The sequence below is a fragment of the Panicum virgatum genome, chromosome 1K (genome assembly GCF_016808335.1).
Source record: "Panicum virgatum strain AP13 chromosome 1K, P.virgatum_v5, whole genome shotgun sequence".
In the NCBI taxonomy this organism is placed as follows: Eukaryota; Viridiplantae; Streptophyta; class Magnoliopsida; order Poales; family Poaceae; genus Panicum; species Panicum virgatum.
This window is the reverse complement of record NC_053136.1, coordinates 37,068,155-37,074,572: the sequence shown is the minus strand read 5'-3', so window position 1 is coordinate 37,074,572 and position 6,418 is coordinate 37,068,155.

Genomic DNA, 6,418 nt, shown 5'->3' with positions numbered 1-6,418 from the left:
CGCGAGTGACAGGAATCACTCGTCTTTTACCGAATCCTAATTAAGCATTGCAGTACTAACGACCTGTATACTAGTAGAGGGACTGAGGAAACCTAGGGATCATGCATCTAAGGTTCCAATCAACTCCTAGAAACTTAAATGCACAATAATTATATAACGATTATTGAATACTGAAATTAAGGGTCATGCACCGGGGCTTGCCTTGCCAGTCAGCGGGGTTAGCGACTTCTGGATCTGGCTCGACGGCTGCTTCGGCTTGTGGTTCCCCTGCTTGCGGCTCCTGGAGCGGCTCAGCGATCAACTCGTAGACGGCTTCACTCGCGAAGTCTACACGTAAGGAAAGATGCCATGCAAGACTTAAAATGGTGCAATGAAATGATGCAGGGCACTCAGAATGCAATACGGCAATTAAACGAAAGAAATAATTTGGCAACGATTTATTAGAGATTTAATTACGAACAAGCAAATAGAACCAAATATTTCTCAAGTGCAACCTATTTTGATCCTAATGCAAGAATACATGGGCTAAGCTGGAACCAAACCACTTTAAAAAGGTACATTGCGAAAAAGAAAACATTTATTTTACCCCTAGCCATAATAAATCGAGCATAAAAGATTTGCAACCTACACAAAGCTTCTACACATGGAAATTTTTCAGTGGACTACCCGTTCAAAGAGTAAGCTACTGCCAAAGTTTCACAATTTTTAGGGCAACAAAACAGCAGGAAATAAATTAAACAAGCTTAAGCACAAAACAAAATCTAACAGGGGCAAAACTGACATTTAACATGCATGGGTATTTTTTCCTCTGAAGATCTTGATTTAAGTAAACTAACAAAACTTAGTTTGCATTTTTAGCATTTTTCCTTATTTTTTTATGTATTTTTCAAGCTTCACATGAAATGAAACAAAATTCACACGACAGAACTACAGTAGCAAACGAGCAACACAGTCACGCCATGGCCACCAGGGCCATTGCCGGCGGCGTGGCGTGCTTGGTTTGCTGGCTATGGGCCAAGGCGGCTGCGGGGCAGGGCAGCACGGCGGCCAGGGGAGCTCCGCGGCCCCAAGGCGCGCGGCGGGGGCGCCCGAGCTCGCGCAGGGGCGCTCCGCGACGGCGAGCAGCGGAGGTTGGCGCGGCCACGGCGGCGCGGCGTCGTTCCAGAGGTGGCGGCCGCGGAATCCGAGGGGGAAAAGGTCAGTGAGGAGGAGGAGGTCGTGAGGATTCTCACCGCGCGCTCGAATCGAGCTGAGGAGGGCCGGGAGAGGGAGTTCGACGGGAGGGGCGAAGCTTCGGGCGGCAACAATGGCGGCCGCGGTGGTCTGGACGCCAATTCCGGCCGGGGAGCGGCTCAATCGAGCTCGAGAAGGGGTGGTGGAGCTTCAGGGCGAGGTAAATCGGCTTGGGGTGCGAGCAATCGAAGCGGAGCAGCGAGGATGGTCGGCACGGCGGCCGGCGATGGCTCTGTTCGAGCTCGGCTCAACCCACGCGCGTGAGGAAGGAGAAGGAGAGGAAAAATGGACACGGCTCCTGGGGAGATAAGGACGACGCGCGAGCACGGCAGGCGAGGTTCGCCGACGTCCGACGCGTGGCGTCGCCGGTGCTGTTGCCGTCGGCGCGCGCGTACGGCGTCGAGAGCACAGTAAACGAGTTGAATTCGTTTGAAATGATTTTGAGCAAAGTTTGACCACCCAAAACTCCAAACTTCATATGAGAACATGAAATTTGGCCAAAATAAAAGTTGTAGAGGGATAGAAGGTCTACAACTTTGCTTTTGGGCAAAAATTGATTTGGAGCACGGATCAACGAGAAAAACATCGTCGAACACGGCTAAATCAATTCTTACCGCGCGATCTCGAGGAACGCTAATGATGAACTTAAGTCCGTAATTAGTGAGTTAACCCGCGATTAGCACCTTGATTAACACAGGGGTGTTACAGCCTTCCCCCCTTAAAGGAATCTCGTCCCGAGATTCAAGCATAACGGAAAAATATAAGACAAGAAGGTTCAAGTGTGAAGTACCTTGATGCGTGCTTAAGAAATCAGGGTATTTGGCCTTAAGAAATTCCTCTTGCTCCCAAGTGGCCTCATCTTCCAAGTGGTTGCTCCATTGAACCTTATAGAACCTGATAGTAGTGCGACGAGTTATACGGTCCTTGCGATCAAGTATCTTGATTGGATGCTCAGGATAAGTAAGATCAGATTCTAACTGAATGGTGTCACTGTCAATAGCTTCAGTTGGAACCCTCAGACATTTCTTGAGTTGCGATACATGGAAGATGTTATGAATTGCCGAAAATTTTTCTGGAAGATTCAATCGGTAAGCCACAGGACCACATCTTTCTACAATTGGGTATGGGCCAATGTAGCGAGGAGCTAGCTTTCCTTTTATCCCAAATCTTTGCACGCCTTTCCAAGGTGATACTTTTAAATAGACATGGTCACCGACTTCAAAAACAAGTGGGTCACGCCATTTATCCGCATAACTCTTGTAACGGGACTGCGCAATCTTCAAGTTTTCTTGAATCAGATGAACTTGTTCTTCGGCTTCTTTAACCATGTCAGGTCCAAAAATAGTCCTCTCTCCAACTTCGGACCAATTCAGTGGAGTACGGCATCGACGACCGTATAAAGCTTCGAATGGTGCCATTTTTATGCTTTCTTGATAGCTATTGTTATAAGAAAATTCAGCTAATGCCAAGCATTCATCCCATTTCTGCGGGTAGGCTAAAACACACGCACGAAGCATATCTTCTAAAATCTGATTAATTCTCTCCGTTTGGCCATCTGTTTGAGGGTGATAAGCTGAGCTGCGGATCAATCGAGTTCCTAAACAAGTATGTAATTGTTCCCAGAAGCGAGCAACAAACTGAGTCCCTCGATCTGATATGATAGTCTTTGGCACTCCATGTAAACATAGGATGCGATCCATATACAACTCGGCATACTTCTTTGCTCGATAGATTGTTCTAACTGGAAGAAAATGTGCGGATTTGGTCAGGCGGTCTACAATGACCCAGATCGAATCATAACCCTTTTGAGTTCGGGGTAAACCGACAATAAAGTCCATGCTGATGTCTTCCCATTTCCATTCAGGAATACTCAAAGGTTGCAACATTCCAGCTGGTCTGAGATGACTAGCTTTGACCCTACGACAGATGTCACATTCTGACACATACTTGGCAATCTCTCTTTTCATCCGAGTCCACCAAAACTGTTGTTTGAGGTCTTGATACATCTTATTGCTACCAGGATGAATTGATAGTCGAGAGGTATGAGCTTCATCAAGAATTTGCTTTCTGAGTGCAAAATCTTTAGGCACCACTAATCGGTTCTTAAACCATAACACATTCTCACTATCTTGGTGAAAACAACTTACTTTCGAATCTCCTTCTGATAATCTCCTCTGAATTTCCTTTATTCCTTTATCTTTCTTTTGTGCTGTGATGATTAGATCACGAAGAGTAGCAGTGAGTTCTAGATGGGCCAGTGTACCATGTGGTACAATGCTCAGGTTTAGCTTTTCCATTTCAAAGCAAAGGGACTCGCTCAATGGTATAGCTGAGATGCAATGACAGTGAGCTTTGCGACTTAGCGCATCTGCAACTACATTTGCTTTACCAGGATGATAATGCACTTCAAGTTCATAATCCTTGATTAGTTCCAACCATCGCCTTTGGCGCATGTTCAAATCAGGTTGAGTAAAAAGATACTTAAGGCTCTTGTGGTCAGTGTAGATGCGACAAGAACTACCCAAGAGATAATGCCTCCATATCTTCAGAGCATGAACTACAGCAGCTAATTCCAAATCATGGGTTGGGTAATTTTCCTCGTGGCGTTTGAGTGACCTAGACGCATATGCAATCACTCGGTTCTCCTGCATCAAGACACAACCAATACCAGTACCAGAAGCATCACAGTATATGTCAAATGGTTTTGATGTATCGGGTTGAGCCAGGATAGGTGCAGAAGTTAAAAGCTTTTTCAGAGTATGGAAAGCCTCTTCACATTTGTCATTCCAATGAAACTTGACACCTTTCTTGAGTAGCTCGGTCATAGGCTTAGCGATTTTTGAAAACTCTGGGATGAATCGACGATAATACCCAGCTAATCCTAGAAAGCTGCGGATTTCCTTAACTGATGTTGGAGCCTCCCAATCCAATACATCTTGAACTTTTCCTAGATCAACTGAAATACCCTCTGCAGATATGACATGGCCTAAGAAAGGAACTTCTTTAAGCCAAAATTCACATTTGCTGAATTTTGCATATAACTTGTGCTCTCGTAGACGTTGAAGAACAATATGAAGGTGCTTGGCGTGCTCTTCTTCATTCTTGGAGTATATCAAGATGTCATCAATGAATACCACAATAAACTTGTCCAACTCAGGCATGAAAACCGAATTCATAAGATACATGAAGTAAGCTGGAGCATTAGTCAATCCAAAAGACATGACTAGATACTCAAATAAACCATAGCGGGTGGAGAAAGCAGTCTTTGGAATGTCCTGAGGTCTGATCTTTATTTGATGATAACCTGATCGAAGATCTATCTTAGAAAATACCTTAGCTCTGGCTAACTGATCAAAGAGAATGTCAATGCGAGGCAATGGGTATTTATTCTTGATGGTAACCGCATTTAAAGGCCGGTAATCAACACATAACCTCAAACTTTGGTCTTTCTTTTTCACAAATAAAGCTGGGCATCCCCAAGGTGATGAGCTTGGACGAATGAAACCCTTATTTAGTAGGTCTTGCAATTGTACCTTCAATTCTGCCAATTCATTCGGTGGCATCCGATATGGCCTTCTAGAGATAGGTGATGTACCTGGTTGGAGTTCAATAACAAACTCAACGTCCCGATCAGGTGGCAGTCCAGGTAAATCCTCTGGAAAGACATCTGAATAATCGCACACTACAGGTATCTCCTCTAAGCTTTTACCCTCCAATTTATTCATGGTTGCATTGTGTGTCTTGTACTTGGTCAAAAGTAACACCGTAGAACCATGTGCACGTGAATTGATATAAACAGCATGCGCCTGAGTATCTAACACCACTCCATGCGCCTTCATCCAATTCATACCCAATATGATATCAATCCCTTGATGTGGGAGAATGATAAAATTGGTCGGAAAGATTCTCCCAGCCAAGTTGATTGGTACCATTCTTGCCATTTGGTTTGTGATAATTTGACCACCTGGGGATTGAATTTTATATGAAGTGTTCATGCAATCAACTTTCACTCCGTGCCTATCTGCACAAGCCTTACTAAGAAATGTATGCGAAGCACCAGAGTCGAATAGAACCCTAATTGGATGATCATTGAGGGAAAATATATCTTCCATCACGTGTTCCCCTTCTGGCACGTCCTCACAAGTGGTGTAACTCACACACCCATCCTTAATATACGACATCTTCTTTTTCTTATTTGTATTGCTAGAGCCTTTTCTTGGATTGGGTGGAGTACAACAGATATTCTCTGAGTGATGGCAACCCTCGGCTAGGTGATGCTTGCACGGGTCAGGGTGGGAGTGAAAAACATGCTGCAACACTGGTTTCTTTTGCTCCAGCTGTGAAGGAGCCACATGTTCAGGCATCCCCTGTTGTAGTTGATATTGAGTTTGGGAAAAGCTAGTGGATCCCAGACGTAGGCGTTGCACCACATTCCCAGGAGACCCAATAAGTGATTTCTTCCTCTTTTTCGCCTTTTCATGCTTCAGCATCGCATCTTCTTGGAGAATAGCTTTACTGACCAAGTCACTGTAGCTGGTAAATGTTCTCGCTGCTAAACGCATGAGTAACTCAGTATTTAACCCTTTCTGGAAACAATCTTGCTTCTTTTCATCGGTATCTATATGATGTGCAGCATATTGTGCAAGATGATTGAAAATGTTGGCATACTCCATCACCGATTTGTTCTCTTGTTTCAGATTTAGAAACTCCTCCACTTTCACTTTTATGAAACCTTCTGGAATATAATGTGCCCTAAAAATCTCTCTAAATTCTGACCAGGGAATCTGTCTCTCTGTTGGTTGCATAGCTGAATGACTAGCCCACCATATCTTTGCCAGGCCTCTCAGCTGTTGCGCTGCAAAGACAGTCTTGTCCACTTCTGTGCAATTAAGAATACCAAACTTGTCCTCCATGGTGCGAATCCAAGCATCTGCCTCAAGAGGATCTTCGGCCTTGTGGAACAGAGTTGGTTGGGTGGCAAGAAAACCGACGTAGTCAGTTTCTGCTGGTGGTGCTTGTCGACCTCTGCCGGCATTGCTTTGCACCAGTTGCCTCAACAATTCGGTCTGCTCATTGCGGTCGGCAATAAGAGCCGCAATAGCCTGAGTCAAGGAGGGAGACGGTGGTGGCTGTGCTCCTTGACCCTCATTTCCACGGTTAGCAGTGTTGTTATTGCCCATCTGCA